Here is a 20645-nt window from a genome sequence, read left to right as displayed (position 1 = left end):
CACGTCACGTTCGAATTTCCCACGTCACACCCACGTCACGTTCGAATCTCCCACGTCACACCCACGTCACGTTCGAATCACCCACGTCACGCCCACGTCACGTTCGAATCTCCCACGTCACACCCACCTCACGTTCGAATCACCCACGTCACACCCAGGCCACGTTCGAATCTCCCACGTCACACCCACGTCACACCCACGTCACGTTCGAATCACCCACGTCACAACCACCTCACGTTCGAATTGCCACGTCACACCCAAGGCACGTTCGAATCTCCCACGTCACACCCACGTCACGTTCGAATCTCCCACGTCACGCCCACGTCACGTTCGAATCTCCAACGTCACACCCACGTCACTTTCGAATCTCCCACGTCACACCCACGTCACACCCACGTCACATTCGAATCTCCCACGTCACGCCCACGTCACGTTCGAATCTCCCACGTCACACCCACGTCACGTTCGAATATTCACGTCACACCCACGTCACGTTCGAATTTCCCACGTCACACCCACGTCACGTTCGGATCTCCCACGTCACACCCACGTCACGTTCGAATCACCCAACTCACGCCCACGCCACATTCGAATCTCCCACGTCACACCCACGTCACGTTCGAATCACCCACGTCACACCCACGTCACGTTCGAATCTCCCACGTCACACCCACGTCACTTTCGAATATTCTACATCACGCCCACGTCACGTTCGGATTTCCCACGTCACGCCCACGTCACGCCCACGTCACGCCCACGTCACGTTAGAATCTCCCACGTCACACCCACGTCACGTTCGAATATCTTACGTCACGCCCACGTCACACCCACGCCACGTTCGAAACTCCCACGTCACACCCACGTCACGTTGGAATATTCACGTCACACCCACGTCACGTTCGAATTTCCCACGTCACACCCACGTCACGTTCGAATCTCCCACGTCACAACCACGTCACGTTCGAATCTCCCACGTCACACCCAAGGCACGTTCGAATCTCCCGCGTCACACCCACGTCACGTTCGAATATTCACGTCACACCCACGTCACGTTCGAATCTCCCACGTCACGTTCGAATCACCCACGTCACACCCACCTCGCCTTCGAAGCACATATCGAGCAACCATGCTCCTGCCTTGCAACAGCCTCACACTGCTAGTGCCAAGGTGTGAGGACAGCTGGTGTAGGCTTGCGGAGGGGAGGCAAGGGAGCCGGGCACTCGTGCTGGGGGCTGTCCTAGGCATGCGGAGGCAACCTCTGCCTTCCCAGTGCTCTTCCTCTGAGCCCTGCTTGGTGGGGGAGCCTTGAAGCAGGGTAGCACACCCTCGCCAATTTCGAACCACCCAGGTCACGTTCGAATCTGCCACGTCACACCCACGTCACGTTCGAATCTCCCACGTCACACCCACGTCACGTTCGAATTACACACGTCACGCCCACGTCACATTCGAATCTCCCACGTCACACCCACGTCACGTTCGAATCTGCCACGTCACACCCACGTCACGTTCGAATCTCCCACGTCACACCCACGTCACGTTCGAATTACACACGTCACGCCCACGTCACATTCGAATCTCCCACGTCACACCCACCTCACGTTCGAAAATCCCACGTCACACCCACGTCAAGTTCTAATCTCCCACGTCACGCCCACGTCACGTTCGAATTACACACCTCACGCCCACATCACGTTCGAATTACACACGTCACGCCCACATCACATTCGAATCTCCCACGTCACACCCACGTCACGTTCGAATCTCCCAGGTCACGTTCGAATCACCCACGTCACGCCCACGTCACGTTCGAATCTCCCACGTCACACCCACGTCACGTTCGAATTACACACGTCACGCCCACGTCACATTCGAATTTCCCACGTCACACCCACGTCACGTTCGAAACTCCCACGTCACACCCACGTCACGTTCGAAACTCCCACGTCACACCCACGTCACGTTCTAATCTCCCACGTCACGCCCACGTCACGTTCGAACCTCCCACGTCACACCCACGTCACATTCGAATCTCCCACATCACACCCACGTCACGTTCGAATCTCCCACGTCACGTTCGAATCACCCACGTCACGCCCACGTCACGTTCGAATCTCCCACGTCACACCCAGGTCACGTTCGAAACTCCCACGTCACACCCACGTCACGTTCGAAACTCCCACGTCACGCCCACGTCACGTTCGAACCTCCCACGTCACGCTCACGTCACGTTCGAATCTCCCACGTCACGTTCGAATCACCCACATCACGTCCACGTCACGTTCGAATCTCCTACGTCACACCCACGTCACACCCACGTCACGTTCGAATCTCCCACGTCACGCCCACGTCACGTTCGAAACTCCCAAGTCACACCCACGTCACGTTCGAATATTCACGTCACACCCACGTCACATTCGAAGCACCCACGTCACAACCACCTTACGTTCGAAACACCCACGTCACACCCACGCCACGTTCGAATCTCCCACGTCACACCCACGTCACACCCACGTCACGTTCGAATATTCACGTCACACCCACGTCACGTTCGAATTTCCCACGTCACAACCAGCTAACGTTCGAATCTGCCACGTCACGCCCACGTCACTTTCGAATCTCCCACGTCACACCCACGTCACGTTCGAATCTCCCACGTCACACCCACGTCACGTTCGAATCTCCCACGTCACGTTCGAATCTCCCACTTCACACTCACGTCACGTTCGAATATCCTACGTCACGCCCACGTCACACCCAGGTCACGTTCGAATCTCCCACGTCACACCCACGTCACTTTCGAATCTCCCACGTCACACCCACGTCACGTTCGAATCTCCCACGTCACACCCACGTCACGTTCGAAACTCCCACGTCACACCCACGTCACGTTCGAATCTCCCACGTCACACCCATGTCACGTTCGAATCTCCCACGTCACGTTCGAATATCCTACGTCACGCCCAGGTCACGTTCGAAACACCCACGTCACACCCACGCCACGTTCGAATCTCCCACGTCACACCCACGTCACACCCACGTCACGTTCGAATATTCACGTCACACCCACGTCACGTTCGAATTTCCCACGTCACAACCACCTAACGTTCGAATCTGCCACGTCACGCCCACGTCACTTTCGAATCTCCCACGTCACACCCAAGGCACGTTCGAATCTCCCACGTCACACCCACGTCACGTTCGAATCTCCCACGTCACGTTCGAATCTCCCACTTCACACTCACGTCACGTTCGAATATCCTACGTCACGCCCACGTCACGCGCACGTCACGTTCGAATCTCCCACGTCACGCGCACGTCACGTTCGAATCTCCCACGTCACACCCACCTCGCCTTCGAAGCACATATCGAACAACCATGCTCCTCCCTTGCAACAGCCTCACACTGCTAGTGCCAAGGAGTGAGGACAGCTGGTGTAGGCTTGCGGAGGGGAGGCAAGGGAGCCGGGCACTCGTGCTGGGGGCTGTCCTAGGCATGCGGAGGCAACCTCTGCCTTCCCAGTGCTCTTGCCTCTGAGCCCTGCTTGGTGGGGGAGCCTTGAAGCAGGGTGGCACACCCTCGCCAATTTCGAACCACCCAGGTCACGTTCGAATCTGCCACGCCACACCCAGGTCACGTTCGAATCTCCCACGTCACACCCACGTCACGTTCGAAACTCCCACGTCACACCCACGTCACGTTCGAATATTCACGTCACACCCACGTCACGTTCGAATCTCCCACGTCACACCCCCGTCACGTTCGAATCACACACGTCACACCCACGTTACGCCCACGTCACGGTCGAATCACCCACGTCACGCCCACGTCACGTTCCAAACACCCACGTAACACCCACGACACGTTCGAATCACCCATGTCACACCCACGTCACGTTCGAATCACCACGTCACACCCACGACATGTTCGAATCACCCACGTCACACCCACGTCACGTTCGAATCTCCCACGTCATACCCACGTCACACCCACGTCACGTTCCAAACACCCACGTCACGCGCACGTCACATTCGAATCTCCCACGTCACACCCACGTCACGTTCGAATCTCCCACGTCACGTTCTAAACTCCCACGTCACACCCACGTCACGTTCGAATCTGCCACGTCACACCCACGTCACGTTCGAAACTCCCACGTCACACCCACGTCACGTTCGAATCTCCCACGTCACACCCACGTCACGTTCGAAACTCCCACGTCACACCCACGTCACGTTCGAATCTCCCACGTCACACCCACGTCACGTTCGAATTACACACGTCACGCCCACGTCACTTTCGAATCTCCCACGTCACACCCACGTCACGTTCGAAACTCCCACGTCACACCCACGTCACGTTCGAATCTCCCACGTCACACCCACGTCACGTTCGAATTACCCACGTCACGCCCACGTCACATTCGAATCACCCACGTCACGCCCACGTCACGTTCGAATCTCCTACGTCACATCCACGTCACTTTCGAATCTCCCACGTCACACCCACGTCACGTTCGAATTACAAACGTCACACCCACTTCACGTTCGAATCTCCCACGTCACACCCACGTCACGTTCGAATTACACACCTCACGCCCACGTCACATTCGAATCTCCCACGTCACACCCACGTCACGTTCGAAAATCCCACGTCACACCCACGTCACGTTCGAATCTCCCACGTCACGCCCACGTCACATTCGAATCTCCCACGTCACACCCACGTCACGTTCGAATCTCCCACGTCACACCCACGTCACGTTCTAATCTCCCACGTCACGCCCACGTCACGTTCGAATCTCCCACGTCACACCCACGTCACGTTCGAATTTCCCACGTCACGCCCACGTCACATTCGAATCTCCCACGTCACACCCACGTCACGTTCGAATCTCCCACGTCACACCCAGGTCACGTTCGAAACTCCCACGTCACACCCACGTCACGTTCGAATCTCCCACGTCACACCCACGTCACGTTCGAATCTCCCACGTCACACCCAGGTCACGTTCGAAACTCCCACGTCACACCCACGTCACGTTCGAATCTCCCACGTCACGCCCACCTCACGTTCGAACCTCCCACGTCAAACCCACGTCACTTTCGAATCTCCCACGTCACGCCCACGTCACATTCGAATCTCCCACGTCACACCCACGTCACGTTCGAATCTCCCACGTCACGTTCGAATCACCCACGTCACGCCCACCTCACGTTCGAACCTCCCACGTCACACCCACGTCACTTTCGAATCTCCCACGTCACACCCACGTCACATTCGAAACTCCCACGTCACACCCACGTCACGTTCTAATCTCCCACGTCACGCCCACGTCACGTTCGAACCTCCCACGTCACGCTCACGTCACGTTCGAATCTCCGACTTCACACCCACGTCACGTTCGAATTACCCACGTCACGCCCACGTCACATTCGAATCTCCCACGTCACACCCACGTCACGTTCGAATCTCCCACGTCACGTTCGAATCACCCACGTCACGCCCACGTCACGTTCGAATCTCCCACGTCAAACCCACCTCAAGTTCGAAACACCCACGTCACACCCACGTCACGTTCGAAACTCCCACGTCACACCCACGTCACGTTCGAATCTCCCACGTCACACCCACGTCACGTTCGAATTACCCACGTCACGCCCACGTCACATTCGAATCTCCCACGTCACACCCACGTCACGTTCGAATCACCCCCGTCACACCCACCTCGCCTTCGAAGCACATATCGAGCAACCATGCTCCTCCCTTGCAACAGCCTCACACTGCTAGTGCCAAGGTGTGAGGACAGCTGGTGTAGGCTTGCGGAGGGGAGGCAAGGGAGCCGGGCACTCGTGCTGGGGGCTGTCCTAGGCATGCGGAGGCAACCTCTGCCTTCCCAGTGCTCTTCCTCTGAGCCCTGCTTGGTGGGGGAGCCTTGAAGCTGGGTGGCACACCCTCGCCAATTTCGAACCACCCAGGTCACGTTCGAATCTGCCACGTCACACCCACCTCACGTTCGAATCTCCCACGTCACACCCACGTCACGTTCGAATCACCCACGTCACGTCCACGTCACGTTCGAATCTCCTACGTCACACCCACGTCACGTTCGAATCACCCCCGTCACACCCACCTCGCCTTCGAAGCACATATCGAGCAACCATGCTCCTCCCTTGCAACAGCCTCACACTGCTAGTGCCAAGGTGTGAGGACAGCTGGTGTAGGCTTGCGGAGGGGAGGCAAGGGAGCCGGGCACTCGTGCTGGGGGCTGTCCTAGGCATGCGGAGGCAACCTCTGCATTCCCAGTGCTCTTGCCTCTGAGCCCTGCTTGGTGGGGGAGCCTTGAAGCAGGGTGGCACACCCTCGCCAATTTCGAACCACCCAGGTCACGTTCGAATCTCCCAGGTCACACCCACGTCACGTTCGAATCTCCCACGTCACACCCACGTCACGTTCGAATTACACACGTCACGCCCACGTCACATTCGAATCTCCCACGTCACACCCACGCCACGTTCGAATCTCCCACGTCACACCCACGTCACGTTCGAATTACACACGTCACACCCACGTCATGTTCGAATCTCCCACGTCACACCCACGTCACGTTCGAATTACACACGTCACGCCCACGTCACATTCGAATCTCCAACGTCACACCCACGTCACTTTCGAATCTGCCACGTCACACCCACGTCACGTTCGAATTACACACGTCACGCCCACGTCACATTCGAATCTCCCACGTCACACCCACGTCACGTTCGAATCTCCCACGTCACGCCCACGTCACATTCGAATCTCCCACGTCACACCCACGTCACGTTCGAATCTCCCACGTCACGTTCGAATCACCCACGTCACGCCAACGTCACGTTCGAATCTCCCACGTCACACCCACCTCACGTTCGAAACACCCACGTCACACCCACGCCACGTTCGAATCTCCCACGTCACACCCACGTCACGTTCGAATCTCCCACGTCACACCCACGTCACTTTCGAATCTCCCACGTCACACCCACGTCACGTTCGAATCTCCCACGTCACACCCACGTCACTTTCGAATCTCCCACGTCACACCCACCTCGCCTTCGAAGCACATATCGAACAACCATGCTCCTCCCTTGCAACAGCCTCACACTGCTAGTGCCAAGGTGTGAGGACAGCTGGTGTAGGCTTGCGGAGGGGAGGCAAGGGAGCCGGGCACTCGTGCTGGGGGCTGTCCTAGGCATGCGGAGGCAACCTCTGCCTTCCCAGTGCTCTTGCCTCTGAGCCCTGCTTGGTGGGGGAGCCTTGAAGCAGGGTGGCACACCCTCGCCAATTTCGAACCACCCAGGTCACGTTCGAATCTCCCAGGTCACACCCACGTCACGTTCGAATCTCCCACGTCACACCCACGTCACGTTCGAATTACACACGTCACGCCCAGGTCACGTTCGAATTACACACGTCACGCCCACGTCACATTCGAATCTCCCACGTCACACCCACCTCACGTTCGAAAATCCCACGTCACACCCACGTCAAGTTCTAATCTCCCACGTCACGCCCACGTCACGTTCGAATTACACACCTCACGCCCACATCACGTTCGAATTACACACGTCACGCCCACATCACATTCGAATCTCCCACGTCACACCCACGTCACGTTCGAATCTCCCAGGTCACGTTCGAATCACCCACGTCACGCCCACGTCACGTTCGAATCTCCCACGTCACACCCACGTCACGTTCGAATTACACACGTCACGCCCACGTCACATTCGAATTTCCCACGTCACACCCACGTCACGTTCGAAACTCCCACGTCACACCCACGTCACGTTCGAAACTCCCACGTCACACCCACGTCACGTTCTAATCTCCCACGTCACGCCCACGTCACGTTCGAACCTCCCACGTCACGCCCACGTCACATTCGAATCTCCCACGTCACACCCACGTCCCGTTCGAATCTCCCACGTCACGTTCGAATCACCCACGTCACGCCCACGTCACGTTCGAATCTCCCACGTCACACCCAGGTCACGTTCGAAACTCCCACGTCACACCCACGTCACGTTCGAAACTCCCACGTCACGCCCACGTCACGTTCGAACCTCCCACGTCACGCTCACGTCACGTTCGAATCTCCCACGTCACGTTCGAATCACCCACGTCACGTCCACGTCACGTTCGAATCTCCCACGTCACACCCACCTCACGTTCGAAACACCCACATCACACCCACGCCACGTTCGAAACTCCCACGTCACACCCACGTCACGTTCGAATCTCCCACGTCACACCCACGTCACGTTCGAATATCTTACGTCACGCCCACGTCACGCTCACGTCACGTTCGAATCTCCCACGTCACACCCACGTCACGTTGGAATATTCACGTCACACCCACGTCACGTTCGAATTTCCCACGTCACACAAACGTCACGTTCGAATCTCCCACGTCACAACCACGTCACGTTCGAATCTCCCACGTCACACCCAAGGCACGTTCGAATCTCCCGCGTCACACCCACGTCACGTTCGAATATTCACGTCACACCCACGTCACGTTCGAATCTCCCACGTCACGCGCACGTCACGTTCGAATCTCCCACGTCACACCCACGTCACGTTCGAATTACACACGTCACGCCCACGTCACGTTCGAATCACCCACGTCACGCCCACGTCACGTTCGAATCTCCCACGTCACACCCACGTCACGTTCGAATATTCACGTCACACCCACGTCACGTTCGAATTTCCCACGTCACACCCACGTCACGTTCGAATCTCCCACGTCACAACCACGTCACGTTCGAATCTCCCACGTCACACCCAAGGCACGTTCGAATCTCCCGCGTCACACCCACGTCACGTTCGAATATTCACGTCACACCCACGTCACGTTCGAATCTCCCACGTCACGCGCACGTCACGTTCGAATCTCCCACGTCACACCCACCTCGCCTTCGAAGCACATATCGAACAACCATGCTCCTCCCTTGCAACAGCCTCACACTGCTAGTGCCAAGGAGTGAGGACAGCTGCTGTAGGCTTGCGGAGGGGAGGCAAGGGAGCCGGGCACTCGTGCTGGGGGCTGTCCTAGGCATGCGGAGGCAACCTCTGCCTTCCCAGTGCTCTTGCCTCTGAGCCCTGCTTGGTGGGGGAGCCTTGAAGCAGGGTGGCACACCCACGCCAATTTCGAACCACCCAGGTCACGTTCGAATCTGCCACGCCACACCCAGGTCACGTTCGAATCTCCCACGTCACACCCAGGTCACGTTCGAAACTCCCACGTCACACCCACGTCACGTTCGAATATTCACGTCACACCCACGTCACGTTCGAATCTCCCACGTCACACCCCCGTCACGTTCGAATCACACACGTCACACCCACGTTACGCCTACGTCAAGGTCGAATCACCCACGTCACGCCCACGTCACGTTCCAAACACCCACGTAACACCCACGACACGTTCGAATCACCCATGTCACACCCACGTCACGTTCGAATATTCACGTCACACCCACGTCACGTTCGAATCTCCCACGTCACACCCCCGTCACGTTCGAATCACACACGTCACACCCACGTTACGCCCACGTCACGGTCGAATCACCCACGTCACGCCCACGTCACGTTCCAAACACCCACGTAACACCCACGACACGTTCGAATCACCCATGTCACACCCACGTCACGTTCGAATCACCACGTCACACCCACGACATGTTCGAATCACCCACGTCACACCCACGTCACGTTCGAAACTCCCACGTCACACCCACGTCACGTTCGAATATTCACGTCACACCCACGTCACGTTCGAATCTCCCACGTCACACCCCCGTCACGTTCGAATCACACACGTCACACCCACGTTACGCCCACGTCACGGTCGAATCACCCACGTCACGCCCACGTCACGTTCCAAACACCCACGTAACACCCACGACACGTTCGAATCACCCATGTCACACCCACGTCACGTTCGAATCACCACGTCACACCCACGACATGTTCGAATCACCCACGTCACACCCACGTCACGTTCGAATCTCCCACGTCATACCCACGTCACACCCACGTCACGTTCCAATCACCCACGTCACGCCCACGTCACATTCGAATCTCCCACGTCACACCCACGTCACGTTCGAATCTCCCACGTCACGTTGGAACCTCCCACGTCACACCCACGTCACGTTCGAATATCCTACGTCACGCCCACGTCACGCCCACGTCACGTTCGAATCTCCCACGTCACACCCACGTCACGTTCTAAGCACCCACGTCACACCCACGTCACGTTCGAATCTCCCACGTCACACCCACTTCACGTTCGAATCTCCCACGTCACAACCACCTCACGTTCGAATCTGCCACGTCACACCCAAGGCACGTTCGAATCTCCCACGTCACACCCACGTCACGTTCGAATATTCACGTCACACCCACGTCACGTTCGAATCTCCTACGTCACGCGCACGTCACGTTCGAATATCCTACGTCACGCCCACGTCACGTTCGAATCTCCTACGTCACAACCACCTCACGTTCGAATCTGCCACGTCACACCCACGTCACGTTCGAATCTCCCACGTCACGTTCGAATCACCCACGTCACGCCCACGTCACGTTCGAAACTCCCACGTCACGCCCACGTCACACCCACGCCACGTTCGAATTTCCCACGTCACACCCACGTCACGTTCGAATCTCCCACGTCACACCCACGTCACTTTCGAATCTCCCACGTCACACCCACCTCGCCTTCGAAGCACATATCGAACAACCATGCTCCTGCTTTGCAACAGCCTCACACTGCTAGTGCCAAGGTGTGAGGACAGCTGGTGTAGGCTTGCGGAGGGGAGGCAAGGGAGCCGGGCACTCGTGCTGGGGGCTGTCCTAGGCATGCGGAGGCAACCTCTGCCTTCCCAGTGCTCTTGCCTCTGAGCCCTGCTTGGTGGGGGAGCCTTGAAGCAGGGTGGCACACCCACGCCAACTTCGAACCACCCAGGTCAAGTTCGAATCTGCCACGTCACACCCAGGTCACGTTCGAATCTCCCACGTCACGCCCACGTCACGTTCGAATCTCCAACTTCACACCCACGTCACTTTCGAATCTCCCACGTCACACCCACGTCACACCCACGTCAAGTTCGAATCTCCCACGTCACGCCCACGTCACGTTCGAATATTCACGTCACACCCACGTCACGTTCGAATTTCCCACGTCACACCCACGTCACGTTCGAATCTCCCACGTCACACCCACGTCACGTTCGAATCACCCACGTCACGCCCACGTCACGTTCGAATCTCCCACGTCACACCCACCTCACGTTCGAATCACCCACGTCACACCCACGCCACATTCGAATCTCCCACGTCACACCCACGTCACACCCACGTCACGTTCGAATCACCCACGTCACAACCACCTCACGTTCGAATTGCCACGTCACACCCAAGGCACGTTCGAATCTCCCACGTCACACCCACGTCACGTTCGAATCTCCCACGTCACGCCCACGTCACGTTCGAATCTCCAACGTCACACCCACGTCACTTTCGAATCTCCCACGTCACACCCACGTCACACCCACGTCAAGTTCGAATCTCCCACGTCACGCCCACGTCACGTTCGAATCTCCCACGTCACACCCACGTCACGTTCGAATATTCACGTCACACCCACGTCACGTTCGAATTTCCCACGTCACACCCACGTCACGTTCGAATCTCCCACGTCACGCCCACGTCACGTTCGGATCTCCCACGTCACACCCACGTCACACCCACGTCACGTTCCAATCACCCAACTCACGCCCACGCCACATTCGAATCTCCCACGTCACACCCACGTCACGTTCGAATCACCCACGTCACGCCCACGTCACGTTCGAATCTCCCACGTCACACCCACGTCACTTTCGAATATTCTACATCACGCCCACGTCACGTTCGGATCTCCCACGTCACGCCCACGTCACGCCCACGTCACGCCCACGTCACGTTAGAATCTCCCACGTCACACCCACGTCACGTTCGAAACACACACGTCACACCCACGTCACGTTGGAATCACCCACGTCACAACCACGTCACGTTCGAATATCTTACGTCACGCCCACGTCACGCTCACGTCACGTTCGAATCTCCCACGTCACACCCACGTCACGTTCGAATATTCACGTCACACCCACGTCACGTTCGAATTTCCCACGTCACACCCACGTCACGTTCGAATCTCCCACGTCACAACCACGTCACGTTCGAATCTCCCACGTCACACCCAAGGCACGTTCGAATCTCCCGCGTCACACCCACGTCACGTTCGAATATTCACGTCACACCCACGTCACGTTCGAATCTCCCACGTCACGCGCACGTCACGTTCGAATCTCCCACGTCACACCCACCTCGCCTTCGAAGCACATATCGAACAACCATGCTCCTCCCTTGCAACAGCCTCACACTGCTAGTGCCAAGGAGTGAGGACAGCTGCTGTAGGCTTGCGGAGGGGAGGCAAGGGAGCCGGGCACTCGTGCTGGGGGCTGTCCTAGGCATGCGGAGGCAACCTCTGCCTTCCCAGTGCTCTTGCCTCTGAGCCCTGCTTGGTGGGGGAGCCTTGAAGCAGGGTGGCACACCCACGCCAATTTCGAACCACCCAGGTCACGTTCGAATCTGCCACGCCACACCCAGGTCACGTTCGAATCTCCCACGTCACACCCAGGTCACGTTCGAAACTCCCACGTCACACCCACGTCACGTTCGAATATTCACGTCACACCCACGTCACGTTCGAATCTCCCACGTCACACCCCCGTCACGTTCGAATCACACACGTCACACCCACGTTACGCCCACGTCACGGTCGAATCACCCACGTCACGCCCACGTCACGTTCCAAACACCCACGTAACACCCACGACACGTTCGAATCACCCATGTCACACCCACGTCACGTTCGAATCACCACGTCACACCCACGACATGTTCGAATCACCCACGTCACACCCACGTCACGTTCGAATCTCCCACGTCATACCCACGTCACACCCACGTCACGTTCCAATCACCCACGTCACGCCCACGTCACATTCGAATCTCCCACGTCACACCCACGTCACGTTCGAATCTCCCACGTCACGTTCGAACCTCCCACGTCACACCCACGTCACGTTCGAATTACACACGTCACGCCCACGTCACGCCCACGTCACGTTCGAATCTCCCACGTCACACCCACGTCACGTTCTAAGCACCCACGTCACACCCACGTCACGTTCGAATCTCCCACGTCACACCCACGTCACACCCACGTCACGTTCGAATCACCCACGTCACAACCACCTCACGTTCGAATCTGCCACGTCACACCCAAGGCACGTTCGAATCTCCCACGTCACACCCACGTCACGTTCGAATATTCACGTCACACCCACGTCACGTTCGAATCTCCTACGTCACGCGCACGTCACGTTCGAATATCCTACGTCACGCCCACGTCACGTTCGAATCTCCCACGTCACAACCACCTCACGTTCGAATCTGCCACGTCACACCCACGTCACGTTCGAATCTCCCACGTCACGTTCGAATCACCCACGTCACGCCCACGTCACGTTCGAAACTCCCACGTCACGCCCACGTCACACCCACGCCACGTTCGAATTTCCCACGTCACACCCACGTCACGTTCGAATCTCCCACGTCACACCCACGTCACGTTCGAATCTCCCACGTCACACCCACGTCACTTTCGAATATTCACGTCACACCCACGTCACGTTCGAATCTCCCACGTCACACCCCCGTCACGTTCGAATCACACACGTCACACCCACGTTACGCCCACGTCACGGTCGAATCACCCACGTCACGCCCACGTCACGTTCCAAACACCCACGTCACACCCACGACACGTTCGAATCACCCATGTCACACCCACGTCACGTTCGAATCACCACGTCACACCCACGACATGTTCGAATCACCCACGTCACACCCACGTCACGTTCGAATCTCCCACGTCATACCCACGTCACACCCACGTCACGTTCCAATCACCCACGTCACGCCCACGTCACATTCGAATCTCCCACGTCACACCCACGTCACGTTCGAATCTCCCACGTCACGTTCCAAACTCCCACGTCACACCCACGTCACGTTCGAATCTCCCACGTCACACCCACGTCACGTTCGAATTACACACGTCACGCCCACGTCACTTTCGAATCTCCCACGTCACACCCACGTCACGTTCGAAACTCCCACGTCACACCCACGTCACGTTCGAATCTCCCACGTCACACCCACGTCACGTTCGAATTACCCACGTCACGCCCACGTCACATTCGAATCACCCACGTCACGCCCACGTCACGTTCGAATCTCCCACGTAACGCCCACGTCACATTCGAATCACCCACGTCACGCCCACGTCACATTCGAATCTCCCACGTCACACCCACGTCACGTTCGAAAATCCCACGTCACACCCACGTCACGTTCGAATCTCCCACGTCACGACCACCTCACGTTCGAATCTCCCACGTCACACCCACGTCACGTTCGAATCTCCCACGTCACACCCACGTCACGTTCTAATCTCCCACGTCACGCCCACGTCACGTTCGAATCTCCCACGTCACACCCACGTCACGTTCGAATTACACACGTCACGCCCACGTCACATTCGAATCTCCCACGTCACACCCACGTACCGTTCGAATCTCCCACGTCACACCCAGGTCACGTTCGAAACTCCCACGTCACACCCACGTCACGTTCGAATCTCCCACGTCACACCCACGTCACATTCGAATCTCCCACGTCACACCCACGTCACGTTCTAATCTCCCACGTCACACCCAGGTCACGTTCGAAACTCCCACGTCACGTTCGAATCACCCACGTCACACCCACCTCGCCTTCGAAGCACATATCGAGCAACCATGCTCCTCCCTTGCAACAGCCTCACACTGCTAGTGCCAAGGTGTGAGGACAGCTGGTGTAGGCTTGCGGAGGGGAGGCAAGGGAGCCGGGCACTCGTGCTGGGGGCTGTCCTAGGCATGCGGAGGCAACCTCTGCCTTCCCAGTGCTCTTGCCTCTGAGCCCTGCTTGGTGGGGGAGCCTTGAAGCAGGGTAGCACACCCTCGCCAATTTCGAACCACCCAGGTCACGTTCGAATCTGCCACGTCACACCCACGTCACGTTCGAATCTCCCACGTCACACCCACGTCACGTTCGAATTACACACGTCACGCCCACGTCACATTCGAATCTCCCACGTCACACCCACGTCACGTTCGAATCTGCCACGTCACACCCACGTCACGTTCGAATCTCCCACGTCACACCCACGTCACGTTCGAATTACACACGTCACGCCCACGTCACATTCGAATCTCCCACGTCACACCCACCTCACGTTCGAAAATCCCACGTCACACCCACGTCAAGTTCTAATCTCCCACGTCACGCCCACGTCACGTTCGAATTACACACGTCACGCCCACATCACGTTCGAATTACACACGTCACGCCCACATCACATTCGAATCTCCCACGTCACACCCACGTCACGTTCGAATCTCCCAGGTCACGTTCGAATCACCCACGTCACGCCCACGTCACGTTCGAATCTCCCACGTCACACCCACGTCACGTTCGAATTACACACGTCACGCCCACGTCACATTCGAATTTCCCACGTCACACCCACGTCACGTTCGAAACTCCCACGTCACACCCACGTCACGTTCGAAACTCCCACGTCACACCCACGTCACGTTCTAATCTCCCACGTCACGCCCACGTCACGTTCGAACCTCCCACGTCACGCCCACGTCACATTCGAATCTCCCACGTCACACCCACGTCCCGTTCGAATCTCCCACGTCACGTTCGAATCACCCACGTCACGCCCACGTCACGTTCGAATCTCCCACGTCACACCCAGGTCACGTTCGAAACTCCCACGTCACACCCACGTCACGTTCGAAACTCCCACGTCACGCCCACGTCACGTTCGAACCTCCCACGTCACGCTCACGTCACGTTCGAATCTCCCACGTCACGTTCGAATCACCCACATCACGTCCACGTCACGTTCGAATCTCCTACGTCACACCCACGTCACACCCACGTCACGTTCGAATCTCCCACGTCACGCCCACGTCACGTTCGAAACTCCCAAGTCACACCCACGTCACGTTCGAATATTCACGTCACACCCACGTCACATTCGAAGCACCCACGTCACAACCACCTCACGTTCGAAACACCCACGTCACGCCCACGTCACATTCGAATCTCCCACGTCACACCCACGTCACACCCACGTCACGTTCGAATATTCACGTCACACCCACGTCACGTTCGAATTTCCCACGTCACAACCAGCTAACGTTCGAATCTGCCACTTCACGCCCACGTCACTTTCGAATCTCCCACGTCACACCCACGTCACGTTCGAATCTCCCACGTCACACCCACGTCACGTTCGAATCTCCCACGTCACGTTCGAATCTCCCACTTCACACTCACGTCACGTTCGAATATCCTACGTCACGCCCACGTCACACCCAGGTCACGTTCGAATCTCCCACGTCACACCCACGTCACTTTCGAATCTCCCACGTCACACCCACCTCGCCTTCGAAGCACATATCGAACAACCATGCTCCTCCCTTGCAACAGCCTCACAGTGCTAGTGCCAAGGTGTGAGGACAGCTGGTGTAGGCTTGCGGAGGGGAGGCAAGGGAGCCGGGCACTCGTGCTGGGGGCTGTCCTAGGCATGCGGAGGCAACCTCTGCCTTCCCAGTGCTCTTCCTCTGAGCCCTGCTTGGTGGGGGAGCCTTGAAGCTGGGTGGCACACCCTCGCCAATTTCGAACCACCCAGGTCACGTTGGAATCTCCCAGGTCACACCCACGTCACGTTCGAAACTCCCACGTCACACCCACGTCACGTTCTAATCTCCCACGTCACACCCACGTCACTTTCGAATCTCCCACGTCACACCCACGTCACATTCGAATCTCCCACGTCACACCCACGTCACATTCGAATTACCCACGTCACGCGCACGTCACATTCGAATCTCCCACGTCACACCCACGTCACGTTCGAATCTCCCACGTCACACCCACGTCACGTTCGAAACTCCCACGTCACACCCACGTCACGTTCGAATCTCCCACGTCACACCCATGTCACGTTCGAATCTCCCACGTCACGTTCGAATATCCTACGTCACGCCCAGGTCACGTTCGAAACACCCACGTCACACCCACGCCACGTTCGAATCTCCCACGTCACACCCACGTCACACCCACGTCACGTTCGAATATTCACGTCACACCCACGTCACGTTCGAATTTCCCACGTCACAACCACCTAACGTTCGAATCTGCCACGTCACGCCCACGTCACTTTCGAATCTCCCACGTCACACCCACGTCACGTTCGAATCTCCCACGTCACACCCACGTCACGTTCGAATCTCCCACGTCACGTTCGAATCTCCCACTTCACACTCACGTCACGTTCGAATATCCTACGTCACGCCCACGTCACGCGCACGTCACGTTCGAATCTCCCACGTCACACCCACGTCACTTTCGAATCTCCCACGTCACACCCACCTCGCCTTCGAAGCACATATCGAACAACCATGCTCCTGCTTTGCAACAGCCTCACACTGCTAGTGCCAAGGAGTGAGGACAGCTGGTGTAGGCTTGCGGAGGGGAGGCAAGGGAGCCGGGCACTCGTGCTGGGGGCTGTCCTAGGCATGCGGAGGCAACCTCTGCCTTCCCAGTGCTCTTGCCTCTGAGCCCTGCTTGGTGGGGGAGCCTTGAAGCAGGGTGGCACACCCACGCCAACTTCGAACCACCCAGGTCAAGTTCGAATCTGCCACGTCACACCCAGGTCACGTTCGAATCTCCCACGTCACGCCCACGTCACGTTCGAATCTCCAACTTCACACCCACGTCACTTTCGAATCTCCCACGTCACACCCACGTCACACCCACGTCAAGTTCGAATCTCCCACGTCACGCCCACGTCACGTTCGAATATTCACGTCACACCCACGTCACGTTCGAATTTCCCACGTCACACACACGTCACGTTCGAATCTCCCAGGTCACGTTCGAATCACCCACGTCACGCCCACGTCACGTTCGAATCTCCCACGTCACACCCACGTCACACCCACGTCACGTTCGAATCTCCCACGTCACGCCCACGTCACGTTCGAAACTCCCAAGTCACACCCACGTCACGTTCGAATATTCACGTCACACCCACGTCACATTCGAAGCACCCACGTCACAACCACCTCACGTTCGAAACACCCACGTCACACCCACGCCACGTTCGAATCTCCCACGTCACACCCACGTCACACCCACGTCACGTTCGAATATTCACGTCACACCCACGTCACGTTTGAATTTCCCACGTCACAACCAGCTAACGTTCGAATCTGCCACTTCACGCCCACGTCACTTTCGAATCTCCCACGTCACACCCACGTCACGTTCGAATCTCCCACGTCACACCCACGTCACGTTCGAATCTCCCACGTCACGTTCGAATCTCCCACTTCACACTCACGTCACGTTCGAATATCCTACGTCACGCCCACGTCACACCCAGGTCACGTTCGAATCTCCCACGTCACACCCACGTCACTTTCGAATCTCCCACGTCACACCCACCTCGCCTTCGAAGCACATATCGAACAACCATGCTCCTGCTTTGCAACAGCCTCACACTGCTAGTGCCAAGGTGTGAGGACAGCTGGTGTAGGCTTGCGGAGGGGAGGCAAGGGAGCCGGGCACTCGTGCTGGGGGCTGTCCTAGGCATGCGGAGGCAACCTCTGCCTTCCCAGTGCTCTTCCTCTGAGCCCTGCTTGGTGGGGGAGCCTTGAAGCTGGGTGGCACACCCTCGCCAATTTCGAACCACCCAGGTCACGTTCGAATCTCCCAGGTCACACCCACGTCACGTTCGAAACTCCCACGTCACACCCACGTCACGTTCTAATCTCCCACGTCACACCCACGTCACTTTCGAATCTCCCACGTCACACCCACGTCACATTCGAATCTCCCACGTCACACCCACGTCACATTCGAATTACCCACGTCACGCGCACGTCACATTCGAATCTCCCACGTCACACCCACGTCACGTTCGAATCTCCCACGTCACACCCACGTCACGTTCGAAACTCCCACGTCACACCCACGTCACGTTCGAATCTCCCACGTCACACCCATGTCACGTTCGAATCTCCCACGTCACGTTCGAATATCCTACGTCACGCCCAGGTCACGTTCGAAACACCCACGTCACACCCACGCCACGTTCGAATCTCCCACGTCACACCCACGTCACACCCACGTCACGTTCGAATATTCACGTCACACCCACGTCACGTTCGAATTTCCCACGTCACAACCACCTAACGTTCGAATCTGCCACGTCACGCCCACGTCACTTTCGAATCTCCCACGTCACACCCACGTCACGTTCGAATCTCCCACGTCACACCCACGTCACGTTCGAATCTCCCACGTCACGTTCGAATCTCCCACTTCACACTCACGTCACGTTCGAATATCCTACGTCACGCCCACGTCACGCGCACGTCACGTTCGAATCTCCCACGTCACACCCACGTCACTTTCGAATCTCCCACGTCACACCCACCTCGCCTTCGAAGCACATATCGAACAACCATGCTCCTGCTTTGCAACAGCCTCACACTGCTAGTGCCAAGGAGTGAGGACAGCTGGTGTAGGCTTGCGGAGGGGAGGCAAGGGAGCCGGGCACTCGTGCTGGGGGCTGTCCTAGGCATGCGGAGGCAACCTCTGCCTTCCCAGTGCTCTTGCCTCTGAGCCCTGCTTGGTGGGGGAGCCTTGAAGCAGGGTGGCACACCCACGCCAACTTCGAACCACCCAGGTCAAGTTCGAATCTGCCACGTCACACCCAGGTCACGTTCGAATCTCCCACGTCACGCCCACGTCACGTTCGAATCTCCAACTTCACACCCACGTCACTTTCGAATCTCCCACGTCACACCCACGTCACACCCACGTCAAGTTCGAATCTCCCACGTCACGCCCACGTCACGTTCGAATATTCACGTCACACCCACGTCACGTTCGAATTTCCCACGTCACACACACGTCACGTTCGAATCTCCCACGTCACACCCACGTCACGTTCGAATCACCCACGTCACGCCCACGTCACGTTCGAATCTCCCACGTCACACCCACCTCACGTTCGAATCACCCACGTCACACCCACGCCACGTTCGAATCTCCCACGTCACACCCACGTCACACCCACGTCACGTTCGAATCACCCACGTCACAACCACCTCACGTTCGAATTGCCACGTCACACCCAAGGCACGTTCGAATCTCCCACGTCACACCCACGTCACGTTCGAATCTCCCACGTCACGCCCACGTCACGTTCGAATCTCCAACGTCACACCCACGTCACTTTCGAATCTCCCACGTCACACCCACGTCACACCCACGTCAAGTTCGAATCTCCCACGTCACGCCCACGTCACGTTCGAATCTCCCACGTCACACCCACGTCACGTTCGAATATT

This window comes from Apteryx mantelli, chromosome 8 (genome assembly GCF_036417845.1).
Source record: "Apteryx mantelli isolate bAptMan1 chromosome 8, bAptMan1.hap1, whole genome shotgun sequence".
Taxonomy (NCBI): Eukaryota; Metazoa; Chordata; class Aves; order Apterygiformes; family Apterygidae; genus Apteryx; species Apteryx mantelli.
The sequence above is the reverse complement of the archived record's forward strand: the minus strand, read 5'-3'. Positions refer to the sequence as shown.